The following is an 8,985-nucleotide window of genomic DNA, read 5'->3' as shown; positions in this document are numbered from 1 at the left end:
CTCGACTAACTCTTGAGCTTCTTGTTAAAGGAGATAATGCAGGTAAAGTACTTAATTCCATGCTTGGCCCATGATAAGTACTCAATAAATAGTACTGGTGAGAATGATGATAATGATGAAGATGATGATAATGATGATTATCATTATGACATTCCTAATTAGGAATGGAAGAGAAAGTGGGGAAGCAGGGAAGATTTCTGTAGAGATAGAGGGGCATCTATTGCTGAGCCATAAGCCCCTTTCCCTCGCCCCATCATGGGGAGTGCAGGGGAGCCTCACTCAACCCAAGCCTGGTGAGAGGGACTCACGCTACCCCCTGAGAGCTGGGGACACCGTGGACGGAGGTCTGACTGCCTGGGAGAGAAATGGGCTAATGATCAACTGCTTAAAAGGACGCAGGGGTTGAAATAATATTCCTGAGATTTAATGGACTGTCCCCCTATGCAGGGGACTAAACATGAAGCCTCTGCTTGCTGATCCCGTTCTGTGAACTGGTGGAGAGAATTCATGCATGCCACTCACAGGCGTGCCCCCGCACCCGGGGCCCTGGAATGCACTGCCCAGACACACTCAATTACGGGCCTCTGAGAACGTGCCTTGTACAGTCACACCTCAGCGACTCTGCTCATGCTGACTTCTCCACAGGCATGTCTTTCCCCTCTGTCAGTCTTGGAGCTGAAAGAACCCCAAGTGGTGGATTTTCGCCTGACCTGGGATAGTTCCATGCGCTCCTCTGTTGTCCTCCAGCCCCTCTGCTATGTTCCTGCTGGAGAAAGTGGTCTGTTCTGGTGGGCATTAGTCAAGCTCTGTCTGTTTCCCTAACCAGAGTACCACTCATCTCCGATGGGGCCATGCCCGGAGCAGCGGCTCAACAGTGTTCTGACCTCAGAGCTGCCTGGCAGTGCAGCCTGGTGCCTTTGCTAGTCCACTGTGGCAGGGCAGGCAGTTGTTCCCTTAAACTCCCTTGGGTACGTGGCCCATCATGTAATTAGAAGCCAGGTGACCTGATAATCATCAACTCCTGCCTGGCTGGAAAGCTCTTGACTTCAAAGCATCCAGCTACCCAGGGCTTCTTCCCCAGAATTGTTTACTACCCTGATGGGGAAATGCTATCCACCCATTTATTTCGATTGGGCACCTGCACCTTCATAAAATGGCATGAACTAAACAAGGAAGTCCCTAGAGTCCTCTGCACCCCAGTTGTCACCTGTTGAGGAGCTCATATGTAGGGGATATGAGAAGTCAATTGTCTGTGGAGCTGACAGCCAGCTCAAAGCTCTCCCCCTGTCACCTCAGGAACCCCCATACCTGTGGGATTAACTGAGAGCTTCATAAACCCAGAGCAGAACTTCTCCCCTCAGTAATTTTGTGACTAATGCTGAAGATTTTGGAACAGAATGTTTATTTTTTTTCAAGTTTGAACATTGAGATAACTAAGTCAGCTCATGTTTGCATCACATTTTGAGCAGTGGTGAGGTTCCCAGGGGGAGAACAGCTCTGTGTCTGCAGGAACACCCCCCAAAGGCATGGGTTCTGATTCCCTCTGGGATCAAAGTTGCTGACATATAAAGGGGAATGTTTTCCTTCATCAAAGAGGTTATTCCTGCTCAGCCAGGCTCCCTGATGGTTTTTATTTTAGTGTTTATTTAACCCACAAGCGAAGTCAATGAAAATGGTCAACTAAATTCTGTGTATTGACAGAGCTTATTGGAAATAATGATCTCATTTGACCCTCACACTAATCCGTAAGAGAGAAACAGTGTAAGCTGGGATCTGGACTTTTCCACAGAGAAAATGGAGGCTGAGAGGTGGATGGAACCGGGGAGTGGTCTCCAGCCTCAGGCTTCAGCATCAACCTCTGTCTCCACCCAGCTTCTAGAATCAACTCTCACATGCAAACCTGGTCAGTCCATGCCTCCTGCTTAAAACCCAACAGTAGCTTCCCACTGGCTTCAGGGCAGGTCTACACATTAAGGCCTTCTGTGTTTTAACTTCTGCCTACCTTTGCACTTTCACCGGCTGCTGGCTCCCATTTCAAGGCACATTGTCAGCCTCCTGCCTCTGGCCCTGGGCTTCTAGGCTCCTCCTTCCTCTGACAATGCCCCCTCCTCACATTTGCCCAGTGAACTCCTCCCTGCTCACCTTGCTAGACCACAGCCAACCATTTCCTGCTCTGGGACTCTTATCTGATACACTAGGCAGATGGGATGGTTTGCAATACATCAGTTATTACTCTTATGTGATTTTACACCAGTCTTTCTCCCAAGGGTCTGGTGGCTGTCCCCTGCTCATCTCTATAGCTTAGACCTAGCACAGTGACTGGCAGACAGTAAGAAGGTGTCCAATAAACTAGGATCTAACTTGAATGAACTGTTTTTGGTAGAGGAGGCCAAAGTGTTTACCAAAGCATATGAGAAAACAGATGCTTATCTCTAGTCCAGTGCAGTGGGCTGAGTGGCGGCCCCACAAATGTACATCCGTGTCCTCATCCTGGAGTGTGCAAATATCACTCAAACAGCAAAAATATGATTAGGTTACGGATGTTGAGAGGAGTGTGGGTCCTAAATGCAATCACATGTGTCCTTGCAAGAGCATGGAAGAGGGAGTTTTGGGATGCACACATAGGGGAAGGCCTGTGATGGTGGAGGCAGAGACTGGAGTGATGCAGCCACAAGCCAAGGAGCACTGGTAGCTGCCAGAGGCCAGGAGAGGTGCATGGAAGGGACTCCCCTCAAAACCTCTAGAGGGGGACTGCATCCCTACTGAAGCCTCTATCTCTGCCTTCTGGCCTCAGAACTGTGGGAGAGCACATTGCTGTCATTTGTGGAACTTTGTCACAGCAGCCACAGGAAATGGATACAGCCCAACAGAGGACTGTTCTCACCACCTTAGCAGCTGCAAGGAATAATTAAGTGACAAATTCCTCTGCTGGATTCCCAGGGATTGCCCAAGTGACAGTGAAGAGGAAGACAGCTGCTGACAGAAACTACGAGAAAGACCTACGAGCCTGGCAGGTGTCACTGATTTCAGGGACCCCAGAGCCAGTTTTTGAGGTTTTCTACATTTCTGTTGAAAACCCCAGCGTATGCACCAAAACTCTGAAGGACTCAAAATCTTTCTCAGAACAGCATTTGCTTGGACTGCTTCTGAGGGGAGAGATTTTCTGGAGGGTTTTGGCAAAAAATCATAAGGAACACTGCCACGTTTTCACATTCAAGTTTCAGGTGATAAGCTCACTAATTAACTCTGCCATAGGCTGCGGGAAAGTGGTAAGTAGTAAAACGGAGCATGTGAAAATGCAAGGGAGACCGACTGGAAAAAGGAGACTTCTGAGTTGGGCAGACATGCGTTCAAATCCTGGCTGGGCCACCTACACTATGTGCCATGCGATGTGGCCCAGGCAGGGCTCCCTGGAGCTGTGGTGTCCTCATGGGGAGAGGAGGGTCTCCTTGCGGAGACTTTGTAAGGATTAGGGTGAGTTTGGCCAAGTATCTAGCACCGACCAAGTGCTTAACTTAGGAAGATTTTTTGGAGGTGTGTGGGGTCTTGCTGTGTCACCCAGGTTGCAGTACATTGGTGCAATCTTAGCTCATTGCAACCTTCAAGTCCTGGACTCAGGAGATCTTCCTGTCTTGGCCTCCCAAAGTATTAGGATTACAGGTGCAAGCCACTGTGCCTGGCTAGGAAGATAATATTATTATTATTATTATTTTTTTTTTGAGACGGAGTCTCGCTCTGTCACCCAGGCTGGAGTGCAGTGGCCGGATCTCCGCTCACTGCAAGCTCCGCCTCCCGGATTTATGCCATTCTCCTGCTTCAGCCTCCCGAGTAGCTGGGACTACAGGTGCTCGCCACCACGCCTGGCTACTTTTTGTATTTTCTTAGTAGAGATGGGATTTCACCGTGTTAGCCAGGATGGTCTCGATCTCCTGACCTCGTGATCCACCTGCCTCAGCCTCCCAAAGTGCTGGGATTACAGGCTTAAGCCACCGCGCCCAGCAGATAATATTATTAATTTTAAAAGTTCCCTGGTCTTCTTGAAAAAGCAGAAACTGCACCAGAACCTTGGCAGGGAGCTTGCCCACCCACCATTGTTTGACATGAAGTGTCGAATGGTGGAGATCGCTAATTTCCAAAGCCCTGGTACATCCACAGCTGCGTGGGGGTTAGGAAATACTTTCCTGCCAACTTAGTGGCTATATTCGTTTTCTAGGGCTGCTGTCACAAATCACCACAAACTTGGGGACTTAAGAGAACAGAAATTTATTCTGTCATTGTTCTGGAGGCAGAAGTCTAGAATCCAGGTGTAGGCAGAGTAGGTTCCCTCTGCAGACTCTGAGGAAGAAACCATCCACACCTCTCTGCTGGCCGCTGCTGCCGGCAGTCCTTGGTGTTCCTTCGATTCTAGATGCATCACTCACTCCAATCTCTGCCTCCACCTTCACATGCCCTTCTCCTCCCTGTGTCCTCTGCTTGTCTTATACAGACACCAGTCACTGAATTTAGGGCCCACCCTAAATCCTGATGGTTTCACCTTGCGATCCTTAACTGAGTACATCTGCAAAGACCTTATTTCCAACCAAGGTCACATTCTGAAGTTCTGAGAGAACATGAATCTTTGGGGGACACTACTCAGCCCACTACAGTAGCTAAGAGCACAAACACTGCCACCCCTCTGACTCGGGGGCACCTGCCCTGTGAAACCTACGAGTTATGATCTCTCAGAGACTCAGCCCTTCATGTGCGAAGTGGGAATGAGATGGTCTGTCTCCTGGGCTGCCATGAGGATTGAATGAGGTGGATTGCACAGCCACAGGGTTGGTAGATCTAGCCACCAATTCTGGAGCCTTTGGTTGCTGGGGAATCATTCAGGAAATATGTGGAAATGCTGTCCCTGGGCCTCCTCAGCAGAACCCGGATGAGGTCCCTCCTCATCCAGGCCCCCGGGTGGGGGATGTTCACCCAGGGAAGGGGGTTCTGAAGTGCAGCCATGTAGTTAGAGAGCCCTTAATCTGGTTCAACCCGTCACTTCACTGATGGGGAAACTGAGGCCAGAGAGGGACAGGGACTTGCCCAAGTTACTGTAGATTTTGAAAAAGGTCACAGCAAGATTCCAAGAGCATCCCAGACCATCTCTGCCCTCTACTCAGACATTCCTCCTTTTCCCTTTAGCTGGCCACCTCCAAGGCCACTTCTAGCCCAAATGGCACTTTTGCTATTAAAAAAAAAAATGCCCCTTTCTCAAATAAAATATTGTACAAGTTAGTGCATTACTGAATAAACAGAATGATCACACCCTGTGACCTGGTCCAGCCTTGCCAGGGAAGTTCTCCAGATGCCCTCTCTGATGGCAGCAGCTCTACAACCTCTCTGTGAGTTGGGGCAGGCTGCAGTGGGGTGTGGTACCTCTGTGTCCTGTCCAGGAATGAGGACTCAGAAATGCCACAAATGAAAGTCACATTGTCAGCTCAAGGTTAATTCATCAAAAAGCAAAGACTGGTAAATGCATTTTTGAATAAAAATATGTTAACAAAAGAAGCCCAATCAGTGAATGTGCAGGTATCCCTCTCCCTAGCTGAACCTTTGCTATCCAGATTCTTGTTTTCCAAACAGAGGAATGAATAAATTAGATAAACGTGTTGATATATTGCTTGCTATCCGAATCCTATTTTCTGTTGTATGTATAAATTTCTGGAAATGAATTTGGAAAGGGAAAGATACATATATTCTTATTGTGGATAAAAGTATATTCTATGCCACTTGACTGAGGCTTCGCTCTGTTTACTAACCTCCAGCTACAACAACAGGGAACTGAAGCAGAGGGAACAACAACAACAAAAAGCATTCTACAGAATTCACTATGCAGACATGATGAAGAACTTAGAAACCGATCAAAGCTGTTAGAATCATTCTATTCTATGCACAAAAATATACATTCTTCATAAATAGTTAAAAGAGATAAGGTAAATCCAGCAAATTGTGTTTCTCTATGATTTGACTTTTAACAATGTGACTACTCAGTGCATTGACTTTTGATGAATTAACTTTCGTTAAGTTGCTTTGTTTTTTTCACAGCTAATGGCTGGAGGGGTGGAACTTTGGAAATGACTATAATACATTGAGACTGCCAGAATGGTCAAGGTCTTCGGCGTTCCCCTATAGCCTTCCTGCACCACAGCAATTTGTGTCCTTTTTGAACATTCCTCAGAATATCCCAGTTTGATTGTACCATATATTCCCAGTGGGGCCCCTGACCCACCACTGTTATTGAAGGTCAGATCCCCAAGGGCAGAGACTCTGTGTGCGTGCGTGCGTGTGTGTACGTGTTTGTCTGTTTGCTCCTCCATTGCATCTCCAGGCCTAGAAGGAGGCCCACTTTCTAGTAGGCACTCAGTGATTATTTGTGGAATGGGGTAAGTGAAGGAAAGCCCTAATTGTCATCTCTTGCCTATTCTACAGTGACTGCCTCTGGGCAATTGTAGAATAGCTGCAGTTTTTTGCAGCCCCTCCCCTGGGAGGTAAAGTCTTTCTCCACCGCTTGATTCTGGGCTGGCTTTGTGACTCGCTTTGGCTGAGAGAATGTAGCAGAAATAGTGTGGAGTTCCAAGCCCAGGCCTCCGGCAGTTTTGCACACTTCCCCTTCTTCTCTTGCAACCTTGCTACCATCATATAAACAAACCTGGTCTCGTCTGTGCGATAGTGATGGACATGTGGTCAAGTCACCCCTTTCAGTGCCAGACCGATGAATGAGGCCACCTTGGACTAGCTGGTGCCCAGATGACCTGCCAGCTGGATGTAGATAGGAGGAAATAATCCAGCGGAAATCAGCAAAGCCTGGGCCGGAAGAGCAAAACTGCCACATTGACTCAGTCTTGGGAGCAATAACTGCTGTTTAATCCATGAGGCTTGGGGGCTATTGTTTACACAGTGATAACTAACTGACAGAAATTCCTTAATGATCTTCCTGAATTCACTCTTCCCAAGCCTCTCCCACATTCCACATTTTACCTCTGGTTTATTCCCTCCTCTGCAGACTTTTAAAACACCCATCTGATAATGCCATGTCCCAGCTCAAAAATCTTTGGTGGCAGCCCACTCCCACAAGGACAAAGTCTAATGATTTCAGCCTGTGAGGCCCACGACAATCTGGCCACCGCTTCCCCTGCATCCTGATGTCCCCTGAGGTCCCTTTACTCCAGAGCATCTCTCCAGTTATACATGTTTCCTAGGCTTCCATTAGCACATCCCCTCTCTGATGTCTGCCCTCTACTCAGATGTTCCTCCTTTTCCCTTTAACTGGCCACCTCCAGGGCCACTTCTAGCCCAAATGGCACTTTTGCTATTAAAAAAAGTGCCCCTTTCTCCAAGAAAATATTTTACAAGTTAGTGCATTACTGAATAAACAGAATGATCAGTGTTGTAATCAGAATGATTACTTCTTAGTGTTTATATCCTGTGGCCTGGTCCAGCCTGGTCAGGGAAGTTCTCCAGATGCCCTCTCTGATGGTAGCAGCCCTGCGGATGCACATGTGTGCCCCCACAGCTGTCTGCTTACCCCACCCATGAGCCAGTGTATGCCTAGGCTCTGTGCCCTTCCAACAAAGTGGAGCACCCATGCCAGTTTTGGAACCGTGCAGAGGATGAGAATCAGGTCTCTGACAGTGGGCTAGAAAGGAAGCTCAGAGGCCATCTGGAGAACGGAGTGCACGTGTGTGTGTGCATGTGTGTGAAGCAGTATGTGTGGATGTTGTGTATTCCCAGCTGTGTGCATGACTGTTTTGCTTGTGGGTTGATGTAGGAGATGGTGCAGCCCTGTTGTGTCAGAACCTGGCTGGGAGACCTCACATCCCCACATTGACACCCATGTTCTCATAGGTTAGTGTCTGCCTAAGATGGGATGCTGTGTCTTTAGAAATGGCCATAGGTTAGTGTCTGCCTAAGATGGGATGCTGTGTCTTTAGAAATGGCCATAGGTTAGTGTCTGCCTAAGATGGGATGCTGTGTCTTTAGAAATGGTCATAGGTTAGTGTCTGCCTAAGATGGGATGCTGTGTCTTTAGAAATGGCTTCTTGTGTAGTGCACACCCTGAGAACCCATACTTGGTGGCTGTGCTTGCTCTGACTCAATATTTAGAAATCAGTCGAAGTTGTACCTCCTCTAGGTAACGTGATGCCCATTCACCCAGACACACATGTCCTCTGTGCTCCCTTAGTGCCCGGGACCTGCCTTTAGCTTAGTTGCCTATTGTAGACCTTAAGGACTCAGGCTCTGGAGTCAAACTGATAGGAAGTGGAATTCTGGTTCACTGCTGTGTGATCCAGGTAAAGCTCTTAACCTCTCTGAGTCTCAATGTCCTCTATCCACCTCCCCTCTTACCCCAGTGACAGAGTCAATGACTACCTCTTCCTCTTCTTTACTTGGAAACTGAACTCCAAGCTCCTGGCTGGGACCTTTCTTATTCCTTTTGTGCTCCCAGGGCTGAAGGACTAATTACAATGTTACTGACTTAACCTCCACTGGCACTGGGCATTGCCTGTAAAAGGACATCAGAGTGTGGGGTCTGACATGGGGCGCCCAACAAAGCCATAGGCAAGGAGCACATCACATTGTTGAATTTGCCTGTTTGCTTCTCAGAATCTCAAAATAGTTTTTGATAAAAGCGGAAATGAATCTCTGCCATGCATTGTCGACAGGGGTGAGAACTGGTTCTTGGGAGGTGGCAAGAAATCTTAAATATCACAACGGTTTGCAGAGCTGCAAAAGCTTAGCCCTACCTGATGAAATCTTACTTCTTAGTGTTTATATCCTTTTGTTATGGAGAAATTTAACGAAAATTAGTTTACCCCTGAAGTGGTGGCAGCTTCCCACTGTTGTTCATCCCAGAAGGCCTCCGTCTCTCTCTGGCTCCCTATCCCTGCCCACAGGACTATAAATAGTCCATTCACGCACTGCTTTTAAAATCCTGGCAGTCCATGCCTGTAATCC

Source organism: Chlorocebus sabaeus, chromosome 27 (assembly GCF_047675955.1).
Source record: "Chlorocebus sabaeus isolate Y175 chromosome 27, mChlSab1.0.hap1, whole genome shotgun sequence".
Lineage (NCBI taxonomy): Eukaryota > Metazoa > Chordata > Mammalia > Primates > Cercopithecidae > Chlorocebus > Chlorocebus sabaeus.
The sequence above is the reverse complement of the archived record's forward strand: the minus strand, read 5'-3'. Positions refer to the sequence as shown.